The 13,777-nt window shown below is 44.7% G+C and overlaps 3 non-coding genes across 3 annotated transcripts; all 3 read right to left on the bottom strand.

The window, feature by feature from the left end:
* Positions 1–1,301: 1,301 nt before the first annotated feature.
* trnap-agg (transfer RNA proline (anticodon AGG)) lies at positions 1,302–1,373 on the bottom strand. The gene has a single exon. It is a non-coding gene; the product is annotated as a tRNA-Pro (tRNA).
* Positions 1,374–10,796: 9,423 nt separating this feature from the next.
* On the bottom strand, positions 10,797–10,868 carry trnap-agg (transfer RNA proline (anticodon AGG)). The gene has a single exon. It is a non-coding gene; the product is annotated as a tRNA-Pro (tRNA).
* Positions 10,869–11,716: 848 nt separating this feature from the next.
* Positions 11,717–11,788, bottom strand: trnap-agg (transfer RNA proline (anticodon AGG)). The gene has a single exon. It is a non-coding gene; the product is annotated as a tRNA-Pro (tRNA).
* Positions 11,789–13,777: the final 1,989 nt, after the last annotated feature.

The following is a 13,777-nucleotide window of genomic DNA, read 5'->3' as shown; positions in this document are numbered from 1 at the left end:
ATTGTTCCTCTGTGCCAGTCTAGAGAGTCACTTATGAACAGCTAAAGGCCTGTATAAAATATCCGCTTTCTTAGTAAAATCATAGAAAAAGCTGTTTTTCAAGGTGTGTAAAAACTCCTAACATTAAATAAGTGTTTTTATGTTCTCCAGTCGAGTTTCCACATCCCAGCACTAAGACAGTTCTAGTTCAAGTCCGTAATGACATCTGCTCCAATACGGATAGTGGCAACATTTCAATCGTGATCTCACAGTCCTGCATTTGACATGGTTGACCATAATACCTCGATAGACCGGTTGACGAACTTGGTGGGACTTTCTGGCCTGGTTGAGGTCCTCTGAGTTTTGCTACTTGGTGGAGAAAACTACAACTTACATAAGTCACTGGGGCTCGTCCGGGAATTGAATCCGGGACCTCTCGCACCCTAAGCGAGAATCATACTACTAGACCAACGAGCCACAAAACTCATAACTAGCAACACATAAAATGTTTTTCTAAATTAAAAAACCAAATACCCATGTCAGATCATCATCAACATTTAGAAACTCAAGTAGGGCTGTTGACATGTGAGTGTGACTGTGAGACTGTGTTAGATTGGGACCATCTCCATGGAAACAACATCAATTCGATCACTGACTGCATTGCAGAGTACACTAATTTCTGCGACAAAGTTGAGAAAATCAGACAGTCAGTCAGTGTTTCAATGGTAGACACAGGATATATTCCACCTTTTTGTCCAATGAGAGAAACCTGGACACAATTCTCTCTAATTACTCATAGGAACCTGGCTGACATCATACACCACCTGAATTCCACCACTTGCTGCCTTGATACTCTGGCAACAGGGTTTTTTAAGAGTGTTGCACATTGTATGGCCTCAGAGCTTTCAGACGTTTTGAATAAGTCTCAGCTTTCAGGTATTGTTCCTCTGTGCCAGTCTAGAGAGTCACTTATGAACAGCTAAAGGCCTGTATAAAATATCCGCTTTCTTAGTAAAATCATAGAAAAAGCTGTTTTTCAAGGTGTGTAAAAACTCCTAACATTAAATAAGTGTTTTTATGTTCTCCAGTCGAGTTTCCACATCCCAGCACTAAGACAGTTCTAGTTCAAGTCCGTAATGACATCTGCTCCAATACGGATAGTGGAAACATTTCAATCGCGGTGTCACAGTGCTGCATTTGACATGGTTGACCATAATACCTTGATAGACAGGTTGAAGAACTAGGTGGGACTTTCTGGCCTGGTTGGAGTCCTATGAATTTTGCTACTTGGTGGAGAAAACTACAACTTACATAAGTCACTGGGGCTCGTCCGGGAATTGAACCCGGGACCTCTCGCACCCTAAGCGAGAATCATACTACTAGACCAACGAGCCACAAAACTCATAACTAGCAACACATAAAATGTTTTTCTAAATTAAAAAACCAAAGACCCATGTCACATCATCACCATAAACATTTAGAAACTCAAGTAGGGCTGTTGACATGTGACTGTGACTGTGAGACTGTGTTAGATTGGGACCATCTCCATGGAAACAATATCAATTCGATGACTGACTGCATTGCAGAGTACACTGATTTCTGTGACAAAGGTAAAAAAATCAGACAGTCAGTCAGTGTTTCAATGGTAGACACAGGATATATTCCGCCTCTGTGTCCAATGAGAGAAACTTGGACACAATTCTCTCTAATTACTCATAGGAACCTGGCTGACATCATATACCACCTGAATTCCACCACTTGCTGCCTTGATACTCTGGCAACAGGGTTTTTTAAGAGTGTTGCACATTGTATGGTCTCAGAGCTTTCAGACATTTTGAATAAGTCTCAGCGTTCAGGTATTGTTCCTCTGTGCCAGTCTAGAGAGTCACTTATGAACAGCTATAGGCCCGTATAAAACCTCCCCTTTCTTAGTAAAATCATAGAAGAAGCTGCTTTTCAACATGTGTACAAACTCCTAACATTAAATAAATGTTTTGATGTTCTCCAGTCAAGTTTCCACATCCCAGCACTAAGACAGTTCTAGTTCAAGTCCGTAATGACATCTGCTCCAATACGGATAGTTGCAACATTTCAATCGTGGTGTCACAGTGCTGCATTTGACATGGTTGACCATAATACCTTGATAGACCGGTTGACGAACTTGGTGGGACTTTCTGGCCTGGTTGAAGTCCTATGAGTTTTGCTACTTGGTGGAGAAAACTACAACTTACATAAGTCACTGGGACTCGTCCGGGAATTGAATCCGGGACCTCTCGCAACCTAAGCGAGAATCATACTACTAGACCAACGAGCCACAAAACTCATAACTAGCAACACATAAAATGTTTTTCTAAATTAAAAAACCAAATACCCATGTCAGATCATCATCAACATTTAGAAACTCAAGTAGGGCTTTTGACATGTGAGTGTGACTGTGAGACTGTGTTAGATTGGGACCATCTCCATGGAAACAACATCAATTTGATGACTGACTGCATTGCAGAGTACACTAATTTCTGTGACAAAGTTGAAAAAATCAGACAGTCAGTCAGTGTTTCAATGGTAGACACAGGATATATTTCGCCTCTCTGTCCAATGAGAGAAACCTGGACACAATTCTCTCTAATTACTCATAGGAACCTGGCTGACATCATACACCACCTGAATTCCACCACTTGCTGCCATGATACTCTGGCAACAGGGTTTTTTTTAATTTTTTTTTAATATTTTTTTTTAATTCAAGATCTTTTTATTAAAATTTTCACAAAGTAAAAAAGGTGAAATGCTGAATGTCAATTACAAATATTTTGAGTAGGCATGGGCATGTTAATCATAGCATACACCAGTGCACAAAATATAAAAAACAATTAAACAGTATGAAAATATATAAAATAGTAACAAAAACAAACTACAGACCAAACTAATCCCTCCCATGTCACTGCCAGATTACTAATCACAATATGAGGTCATTGTAACATCAAAAGCCTGCACTAGGAATACAAAAGAAATATGAAGTATAGTTCACAGGGTCTGGAATGCTTCTAGAAAAGGTCCCCACACTTTCTGGAACTTATTTGATTGCTGAAGCGAGTATCTAATTTTCTCCAGTTTTAAGCAGGACATGATGTCTTCCAGCCATTGTGCACGAGTAGGAGGGAAGGGATCCTTCCACCTGAACAGAATTGCCAGACGAGCCAAAAGGGAGGCAAAAGACAAAGTGTGCCCCTGTGCAGTGGTTAACTTCCTTCCTCCCTCCATGACCCCAAACAGGGCAGTCAGTGGGTTTGGTTCTAATCTGATTTTAAGCACCAGAGAGAGAGTATGAAAGACTTCCATCCAGTATTTGTTTAGACATGGGCAGGACCAGTACATGTGGATGAGAGAGGCTTCTGCTACTTTACATCTTACACAGTATGGACTAATATCTGGGTACATGGAGGATAACTTTGCTTTGGAAATATGAGCCCTGTGTACCACTTTAAACTGAATTAAGCAGTGACGTGCGCACAGGGAGGTTGTATTAACCAGTTTGAGTATGGACTCCCAGGTATCCTCTGATAAGGGAAGCCCTAAGTCCTGCTCCCATGCTGCTTTGAGTTTATCTGTAGGGGCACTCCTAAGATCCAGCAACATGCCATAGAAAGACGAAATGAGCCACTTTTTGAATGGGTCTGTGGCAAGAACTTTGTCAACTGTGGTCAAGCCCATCGATGCACCAGGGCTGGGTGTCTGGGAAAGAACAAAATGTCTAGCCTGAAGATACCTAAAGAAATGTGATTTTGGAAGGCTGAATTTACTACTTAACTGCTCAAAAGATGCCACGGTGCCGTCTATGAACATATCTCTAAAACGAATCATACCCCTCCTGTGCCATTCCTGGAAGGTGGGGTCCTCAAGGGATGGTTTGAAAAAGTGATTTGATGCAATGGGGCTAAGAAGAGAGAAGCTTTGAAAACCAAAAAACTTCCTAAATTGGGCCCAAATTCTAAGAGAATGTTTAACCACTGGGTTTTTGATTGATTTAAGTGAAGGAAGTGGAAGTGAGGAGCCGAGTAGGGCAGGAATTGACAGGTCATCAGTTGGATGTAACTCCATCGCCACCCAGTCAGGGCGGTCAGCGCCGTCGCAGTAGAAGGACCAGAATGCAAGGCAGCGCAGGTTAGCAGCCCAATAATAATAACGAAAGTTTGGGAGGGCCAGACCACCTGCAGACTTTATTTTTTGAAGGTGAGTCTTGTTTAAACGTGGCCGTTTACCCCGCCATAAGTATGAAGATATAACTGAGTCAAGGGACTGAAAAAAAGAGCCAGGAATAAAGAGTGGTAAGGTCTGGAAAAGGTACAAAAATTTAGGTAAGATGGTCATTTTAACTGAATTGATGCGACCCACAAGAGACATTGACAGGGGTGACCATTGTGAAAGGATTTGTTTGGTCTCATTTAACAATGAGATAAGATTCTCTTGGAGCAGGTCTTTGTGTTTCCTTGTCACAGATATGCCTAAATAGGAGAATTTGTCATTTACGATTTTAAAGGGAAAATTGGAAAGGTCTAAAGCATGCGATTCGAGATTGGTAGGGAAAAGCTCACTTTTGCTGAGATTCAGTTTATAGCCTGAGAGTTTCCCAAACTGACTGAGAAGTGACAGCGCAGGGGGTAATGAGGCCAGAGGGTGAGAGATGAAAAGCAATAGGTCATCGGCATAAAGCGAGACCTTATGTTCCCTGCCACCTCTCCAGATACCGGACACATCCTCACAAGATCGGAGCGCTGTGGCAAGCGGTTCGATAGCCATGTCAAAAAGCATGGGACTAAGGGGGCACCTCTGACGGGTTCCACGATGCAGATTAAATGGTTTTGACCGTTGAGAGTTAGTACGAATTGAGGCTGTCGGGTACAAATAGAGAAGTTTAATCCACAGAGCAAAGTTCGGACCAAAACCAAACCTGTCCAGCACAGCAAAGAGATAATCGCATTCGACGCGGTCGAATGCTTTCTCCGCATCCAGAGAGACAACGCATTCAGGGATAGCCTCAGAGGCAGAGTAGATAATATTGAACAGTCGCCTTGTGTTGAAGTAAGACTGCCTACCTTTAATGAAGCCAGTTTGGTCTTCAGATATAATTGTGGGGAGGGCATTCTCCAGCCTATGGGCTAGGACTTTAGCTAGGATTTTAGCATCTGTGTTTAAGAGGGAGATGGGCCTGTAGGAGGCGCATTCAGTAGGATCCTTCCCTTTTTTAGCTATGAGGGTGATACAGGCCTCTGAAAAAGAAGGAGGGAGGGAACCGTGGCTGAAGGATTCTGAAAGAACTGTAGATAGCAGTGGGGAAAGCAAAGTAGAAAATTTCTTTAGAAATTCCGCCGGGAAGCCATCAGGGCCAGGACATTTACCCGACTGCAGTGAAGAAATGGCTCGAGTTATCTCCATCAGGGATATCGGTTCTTCTAATGTCTTCCTTAGATCTGGTGAAAGACTGGGAATACTAAGACTATTTAAAAAGTCTGCAATCTCATCTCGATCAGTCTGAGATTCCGAGGTGTATAGCTGGGTATAAAAGTCCCTAAATGCTTCATTTATGAGTAAGTGATCTGTAGTTACATGGCCATTTGGTAAACGAATCTTAGAAATATTTTGTTTAGCCTTAGAGCCTTTAAGTTGGTTGGCTAATAATTTGTCAGATTTGTCTCCATAAACATAAAACCTGGTTTTACTTTTCAGAAGTGACTGTTCAATTGGGTGAGTGGTGAGCAGGTCAAATTTAGTTTTAAGTTCTAGACGCTTTTTGTAAAGATCTGGGGCCTCATTTAAAATGGACTGCGTAGGAGTCATACTAAAAGTGCACGTACGCTCAAAAGCCGAAAATGCCGGGTGCAAAAAAAAATCCGGATCAATAAAACCATGTGCACGCAGATTTGCACGCAACGTTCCTTTATGAATCACAGACCTGCGCAGCTGAATCCGCCTCTAATCCCGCCCTCTACACGCCCATAAATGCATATGGATGAGCCTACTGAGCATGCGCAGTGGCTTCCTCCAGCCTGTTTGGCGTCAGTATGAATTAGAAGTAGCAGCCACCGTGACACTGACTTTCACGGAGACAGAGATGTTGTAGATGATGTGGAGGACAGGAAAACCACATTATTTGGTGGTCACGGTAAAAGTTAGAATAAGTATATAAATAGTATACAATAAAATAAAGCGAGTGAGTGGCAGCACGCCGTTGCTGTGCTAAACGCCGTGAGTTCCCCGGCGCAACAGGGGGACACACGTCCCCCCGTCTTTTCAAAATCATGTTTTTTTCCCCCTTACTTTTTACAGTTTAAAAACTAACGGTAGGCTCAGCCTTAAATTGCAAATTATCAAGACACTGTATGAAAGCGATACGAAAACGGCCCGACAGCCCCGCTCCCCCTCCTCCTCTCCCGTCTCCCCTCAGAGCTGCTCAGGGCGGTTTATGGTTCTGCGTTCCTTTAACGCAGAGCCTACGGCGTAGGTGCGCGTCGCTGCGTACCCTACGCCGTAGGCTCTGCGTCGTTTTAACGCGGGACCCTAATTTAGGCACCATACACCTGCACGTAAAGGTTTCACGCGCGCGTAAAACTCATATATATGAAAAAAATCTGAGTCCCTTTAGGGGCTCCGTGGGGCTCCCTAAACGCAGCCCCTCATTTGTTCTGTCCTAAAGCGGGTGAAGAAGAGGCTGCAGCTCCAGCAGCAGAGTCCTGACTGACTGAGCTTCACACAGAGGAACACGATCAGCGCTATTTTATTTTATTTTATTATTTTATTATTTTAAGTCTGATATATGTTGTGATGTGTGATGACATTATTAAGAGTATGACATGAATCTGGCTTCATTTCACCACCTCAATCCCTGCGTCGCCAGTTCCCCGTGTCTTAAGTAAATTCTTACGGGAGGGTCCGAGTTGCCGTAAAGATAAGCAGATTTTTCGGTTAGTTTTTTCTTTTTAGATCCGAGGATTTGCGTAGAAGGCGGCTTCCGCAACTTTCAGGCGCTTTTTCTGCGCAAGCAAGCTTTATAGATGAGGCCCCTGGGGATTTAGTCCGAGAATATTCTTCATCGACCTCTTTGATTTGGCGGGCAAGGTCTGATCGCTCCCTATAAGATTTTTGCCTCACCCTAGCAGTGTAGGATATAATCTGTCCCCGGAGATAAGCCTTGAGGGAATCCCAGACAGTTAGACTAGACATTCCTGGAGTCATATTCGTGGATAGGAAAAAGGCTATTTCCGTTTCCATTAATTTAACAAAATTTCTGTCCGACAGCAAAGTTGAATTGAATCGCCACTGTCTGTCTCTTTGAGGTAAGTCAGGAAGGGACATGGTTAGGACCACAGGAGCGTGGTCGGAAATGACAATGCTCTGATAAGCACAGGAATGAACCAGGGGAATCAGTTGATTATCAATAAAAAAATAATCAATCCTCGAGTATGTGTGGTGCACTTGTGAGAAAAAGGAGTATTCTCTGTCACATGGATGTAAAGAACGCCACACATCACAAACACCGTAGTCAGAAAGGAACGCCTGAATAAGACGGGCTGACTTACTTGCTGTGCCGGGGTTGGTAGAGGATCGGTCTAGGACTGGGTCAAACCAGCAATTAAAATCACCACCAAGTATGAGAGAACATGTATTAAGGTCAGGGAGCAGTGAAAACAGTCGTTCAAAAAAGACTGCATCATCTGAATTAGGGGCATAAACGTTCACAAGTACGACCAATGTATTGAATAATTTCCCAGAAACGATCACGTAGCGACCAAACTTGTCAGAAATCACGCTGTGCTGCTCAAATGAAACATCCTGACTGATCAGAACTGAAACTCCTCGGGCCTTAGCTTGAAAGGAGGAGTGAAATCCCTGCCCTGACCACCTCGGGAACAGGCGGCTATTATCAGAACTGCGAATATGAGTTTCTTGTAGAAAGGCTATTTCTGTTTTAAAATGTTTTAGATGTGAGAAGACCCTTTTCCTTTTAACAGGGTGATTCAGACCCTTAACATTCCAGCTCACCAGCTTCAAGAATCTATTCATAATATTTAAGAAGAAAAATTAGGAGGTGAGCACAATGACCTAGGCAAAAAAAAAGAAAACGGAAAGGAGGCTGAATGTGACCCACATTAAGTAAGGAGTTGAAAAGAATTAATGCAAAGTTTCTGGCAGTGACATATCCCCCCGACCCACCCACCCCAAATAAGACAGCTGCTATAGAAAAATAAAAAAAAAGCAGCAAGCTCTTCAAAACAAACAAAGTGCAATAACGCATCTTCCTGTCCTACACACTAATAGCTTTTGCTCCCGCATCATGAATATATGAAATTAGCACCTCAAAACGTGTAGATATAAATAAAAAAAAAGAAATACCCTCTCAAATCTTGACTTGGAAGTCCCGATAAGAGCCCAGAAATATCTGTACAAAAATGTAAAATATAAAACTTCCGACTTAAACAGCGTAAAAGTAAGGTTAACAGCTTACAATTATTACAAAACTTATAGGTAAATTGGAAAAGCTTTTATTTTTTCGCTTTTTTCTCTCCCTCTCCATCATTTATTTTTCCCTTTTTTCCCCCTTCCCTCAAATAGCCAAAAAGAACTGCAAATCAATAACATTTGCAAAGGGGCAGTCAAACTAACAACAGAGTAAAAAAAGGTTTTAAATGAAAACTAAAAGATTTCAGGCAAGAAAAAAAGACTGAAAAACAAAAATGTTTGTCGCGGGGTACTCACCCTCCCCTCAGGAATATTATGACTCACGTAAAAAAAAAGAGAGAGAAAAAAAAGTCAGAGTCAGTGAGTGCCAGTGAACCACACCGGGCTGCAGGGCGGAGCCGTGAAAGCCTCCAACAGTCCCGTTACGGTGGGTTTGAGGATTTGCTGCGACTCGTGATGAATTTGCGCGCCTCATCCACGGAGCCGATCCACTTCCTGGCCCCCCCGGACAGCGTGAGCCGGAGCCGGGCGGGGAAGAGCAGAGCCGGCTTCAGACCCAGGTGATATAGCTCCGACATAGATCCGCTGTATTCCGCTCGTTGGCTGGCAACTTCGGGGCTGTAATCCTCCACCATCCGGATGGGGTGGCCGCGACATTCCAGCTTTCCTCTCCGTCGCGCTTCCCTCACGAGGAGATCCTTCGTCTGGTACCGGTGAAGGCGGACGATGACCGGACGCGGTCTCTGTCCCAGGGCCGGCTTGGCGGCGAGAGAGCGGTGCGCTCTGTCTATTTCTGGCGGTGACGGCAGCGTATCATTCCCGAACACCTCACACAGCAGCTTGGAGAAGAAAGCCGTAGGAGACACGCTCTCAGTAGACTCCGGTAAACCCAGGATACTGATGTTCTGCCTTCTGCTTCGGCTTTCCAAATCTAAGACCTTAGCTTTTAGCCGAGCATTATCATCCCGTAGGGTCGAGCAGATGCCTTCAAGGTCCGTAACTCGCTGGCTGAGGTCTTCTGTGGCGAGTTCAAGGGACGAAACACGTTGGCCATGGTCCTCGACCGCGAGCCGCGTTTGGTCGAGTTTGGAGTCGAGCTGACTGAAAGTATTTTTGAACTCGGCGGCCAGGGCAGCACGGTGTTCCTCCAGCAACGTGGTAATGGCCGCCAGGGTTAAGACAGCGCCAGCATCGTCCCTTTTGCCCGACTTGCCGCTCTTCGAAGCCATCTCGGAGGTAAGTGGCTCGTTCGAGACAAAAAAAAAAAAAAGAAAAACAGGGAATCCTTTTTAAAGGAAAAAGTTTGAAAGTTTGAGGTGGTTTGGTGGTTTAAAAAGTTTGGCACTCACGAAACGCGTCTACTCCATCTGCTCACAAAACCGGGATAATTTTATCCCGGTTTTTTCCCCATTCACCCAGTGCTCCTACCTAACAGTCCTGGGCATTGCCATCCTCTACCAACCCCGGGAGGACCCTGCACTGAGCTCAGGTCTCCTCCTTAACCTGAGGAGTGAGCAGGCCGCATCTTTTCACCAGACAGGGTGGGGTTTCTCCGGCCGGACGTAGCGCGTGGAAGGATCACGTTATTCCGGCCGGATCCTCCCCACCCCATCCGGCGCCCCGGTTGGCCAGAGGGGGCATGTATAGCCCAGGACTTTGTGCATGTAGCTCCCATTAGCTACCCAAGGGAACACGGGGAGAACATGCAAACTCCACACAGAAAGATCCTTTCTCCAACCCCACCCAGGGTGTGGGCACTGAAGTCATGGGGGAACTAACACGCACTTCAGCGCCCACAGCGTCCCCGGCGGGAATCGAACCCAGGACCTTCTTGCTGTGAGACGGCTGCACTACCTGCTGCGCCACCGTGCCCCCTGGCAACAGGGTTTTTTAAGTGTGTTGCACATTGTTTGGCCTCAGAGCTTTCAGACGTTTTGAATAAGTCTCAGCTTTCAGGTATTGTTCCTCTGTGCCAGTCTAGAGAGTCACTTATGAACTTATATACTTATATACTACCTATACTTATATAGGCCCGTATAAAACATCCCCTTTCTTAGTAAAATTACAAAAAAGCTGTTTTTCAAGGTGTGTACAAACTCCTAACATTAAATAAGTGTTTTGATGTTCTCCAGTCAAGTTTCCACATCCCAGCACTAAGACAGTTCTAATTCAAGTCCGTAATGACATCTGCTCCAATACGGATAGTGGTGACATTTCAATCGTGGTGTCACAGTGCTGCATTTGACATGGTTGACCATAATACCTTGATAGACCGGTTGAAGAACTTGGTGGGACTTTCTGGCCTGGTTGAAGTCCTATGAGTTTTGCTACTTGGTGGAGAAAACTAAAACTTACATATGTCACTGGGGCTCGTCCGGGAATTGAACCCGGGACCTCTCGCACCCTAAGCGAGAATCATACTACTAGACCAACGAGCCACAAAACGCATAACTAGCAACACATAAAATATTTTTTTCTAAATTAAAAAAACAAATACCCATGTCACATCATCATCAACATTTAGAAACTCAAGTAGGGCTGTTGACATGTGAGTGTGACTGTGAGACTGTGTTAGATTGGGACCATCTCCATGGAAACAACATCAATTCGATGACTGACTGCATTGCAGAGTACACTAATTTCTGAGACAAGTTGAGAAAATCAGACAGTCAGTCAGTGTTTCAATGGTAGACACAGGATATATATTCCACCTCTGTGTCCAATGAGAGAAACCTGGACACAATTGTCTCTAATTACTCATAGGAACCTGGCTGACATCATACACCACCTGAATTCCACCACTTGCTGCCTTGATACTCTGGCAACAGGGTTTTTTAAGAGTGTTGCACATTGTATGGCCTCAGAGCTTTCAGACGTTTTGAATAAGTCTCAGCTTTCAGGTATTGTTCCTCTGTGCCAGTCTAGAGAGTCACTTATGAACAGCTATAGGCCCGTATAAAACCTCCCCTTTCTTTGTAAAATCATAGAAAAAGTTGTTTTTCAACCTGTGTACAAACTCCTAACATTAAATAAGTGTTTTGATGTTCTCCAGTCAAGTTTCCACATCCCAGCACTGAGACAGTTCTAGTTCAAGTCCGTAATGACATCTGCTCCAATACGGATAGTGGCAACATTTCAATCGTGGTCTCACAGTGCTGCATTTGACATGGTTGACCATAATACCTTGATAGACCGGTTGAAGAACTTGGTGGGACTTTCTGGCCTGGTTGAAGTCTTATGAGTTTTGCTACTTGGTGGAGAAAACTACAACTTACATAAGTCACTGGGGCTCGTCCGGGAATTGAACCCGGGACCTCTCGCACCCTAAGCGAGAATCATACTACTAGACCAACGAGCCACAAAACTCATAACTAGCAACACATAAAATGTTTTTGGAAACAACATCAATTCGATGACTGACTGCATTGTAGAGTACACTAATTTCTGTGACAAAGTTAAGAAAATCAGACAGTCAGTCAATGTTTCAATTATTAATAATTATTAATAATTAATAAAGTCGACTATTTATCAAATTGAATCTTCAAAATGATAATAATTCTCGTATGGGGCACCACCCCGGGGCCTTAATCCAGGGAAAAATGATAACTTAACAGCAGAAAATCAGTCTCAGATGATTAAGGTTTAAGTATAGTATAATATAATTGAAGGAGTGAGATTCGAGCACTGGCTCTGCTCAAACAATCAGTTTGTGACCGAAACTTGCATGAAACAACAGAAACCACTCATTAAAAATAAATCAGAATTTATTTACATACGGGTATCAAAGCAGATGTAATTGAATACCCAAATAAATCCTGATGGCACACTACATCATTATAAAACCATTAATTAAGAAAAACAACAATCAATAAAAATGAAATGAAAGTTAAATGCATGGAAAAAAAAAAGAAATCAATGCAGTAACATGATATCAACAAACCTCTCCTTGGGTGAAAGATGGCTGCGGTATTTAAAGATGGCGGGACTGTAACCACGCCACGTGCAATTAGACCGGATGGTGATCTCGGTGTTTAAACCGTGATCAACTGGCGAAACGGCGCTTTAAAACATGAATGACTAGCAGAAAGTGGCGACGACCAAATAGTCGAACACAATAATGATAGCAATGATAGTGATGTATGCAGTAAACTCAGCTCTGAACACAGATTTAGCTCTGAAACTTTCTAAACTAAACTAGTACACTCAGACTCAAAACCTCATGCCTTCCGGTCGGGATCGGGAAGCTGCGGGTTCTGTCGGGGTTCCAGTCCGATGCGACCTCGTTTCTCTCGGCTCCATCATGCGGCTCAGTCCTGTGGGGACCTCACGGGCAGGACGATCCTGCAGGGGTTCCCCGGGGCGGGCAGCCGCTCAGCTTGCTCTCCACGTTCCTCCTTTGAAAAGAAATGCAGTCTTGCTGCGTGCGCACAGCCGGGTAGATCTCTCCGATCACGGAGCCTCTTGACGCGCCTCCAGGCGTGCGGGGACAGTCCACTGGAATCAGGGCCGTCGCCGTTCATCACCAAGGCGCGGGCTCACGGACCTGGAAGAGTCTGGCTTCCGGGCTAAAAGAACTCAAGCAGAGGAAAGGTTAGGAGGAGCAGGAGGGATGGAGCGCTGCCTCGCTCCAGGACTGCAGCGGCTCTCCAGTCCAAGCTGGAGCGAGGGGCTGCAGAGCATGAGCCGGCCGTGGAGCAACGCTCCGCTGGATCTTCTCTCCCCCCTCCCAGGGGGGGAGGAGGAGATGGGATCATTGGCCCGCAGCCAAAAGATCCAGCTGCTCAGGACGGAAGATTGATCGGAAGAGAGAGAAAAACGATGCAGCGGCGGCGTTTTGATCCTCCGCGCGCTGGGGTGACAACATCACTGCCTCGTTTGTGATTGGATGTGCGCCGCTTGTAGGCGCCGCCCCCCCCACGCAAGGCATGCTGGGGGTTGTAGTTCATGGCATGGCGGCCTGTTCAAAGAGGCAGTAGCCCGCTTTGAGGCCTGGCAGGAACCTGGTTTCCTGGATGTTCGCTGTCCTGCTTTGATCTGGGGCCATGCAGCGGGGGTCATAAACTCGAGCCAGGCTGCATTGGTCATAAACTGACCAGGAGGTTAGCAGCAGCGGTCATAAAACTCTGACTTCAGGAAGAAGGGCCAAAGTCTGGCTTCACTGGTCTTCATAATCCTGAAATTGTTCATATACATTTATAACAGTCCACATGATCACTGGGTGTGGTCCAACATTGACCATAATACCTTGATAGACAGGTTGAAGAACTTGGCGGGACTTTCTGGCCTGGTTGAAGTCCTATGAGTTTTGCTACTTGGTGGAGAAAACTACAACTTACATAAGTCACTG

Source organism: Cololabis saira, chromosome 5 (assembly GCF_033807715.1).
Source record: "Cololabis saira isolate AMF1-May2022 chromosome 5, fColSai1.1, whole genome shotgun sequence".
Taxonomy (NCBI): domain Eukaryota; kingdom Metazoa; phylum Chordata; class Actinopteri; order Beloniformes; family Belonidae; genus Cololabis; species Cololabis saira.
The sequence above is the reverse complement of the archived record's forward strand: the minus strand, read 5'-3'. Positions and strand labels throughout refer to the sequence as shown.